Source organism: Tribolium castaneum, chromosome 4 (genome assembly GCF_031307605.1).
Source record: "Tribolium castaneum strain GA2 chromosome 4, icTriCast1.1, whole genome shotgun sequence".
In the NCBI taxonomy this organism is placed as follows: Eukaryota; Metazoa; Arthropoda; class Insecta; order Coleoptera; family Tenebrionidae; genus Tribolium; species Tribolium castaneum.
The window spans coordinates 15,861,993-15,862,500 of record NC_087397.1 but is presented as its reverse complement, the minus strand read 5'-3'; positions in this window follow the sequence as shown (position 1 = coordinate 15,862,500).

The window sequence follows — 508 nt, the reverse complement described above, 5'->3', positions numbered from 1 at the left end:
CTTTTTCCTCTACTAAAGTGTTAGACCCAATTAATATAGTTTAATATCGGTTTTTCAAACATTTTATTTTAAAACAAATTTTTGTTAAAGATTATTTATATTCAACTCTATAACTCGCTTATAGTTGGTCCTACAAAAAAAATGCAATTAACTATTTTGTGGGAAATTTTATCAGCTTTAATTTTGAAAAAAAGATAAAAATTGATACGAGTAACTGTTTTCGAGATATAAGCAAGAAACCAAAAAACTGTTACCTTAATTAAGCGCTTGCATATAAACAAATTTAGTACTATTAGTATTATTTTATTGATGTTATTGTTATTAACATGACGACTAAAAACGACTCTGAAGACTTTGGTGACTTTTATGTCTTCTCCTTTTTCCTCCACTAAAGTGTTAGACACAATTAATTTAGTTTAATTTCAGTTTTTCAAACATTTTATTTTAAAGCAAATTTTTGTTAAGTATTATTTATATCCATCTCTATAACTCGCTTATGCTTGGTCCT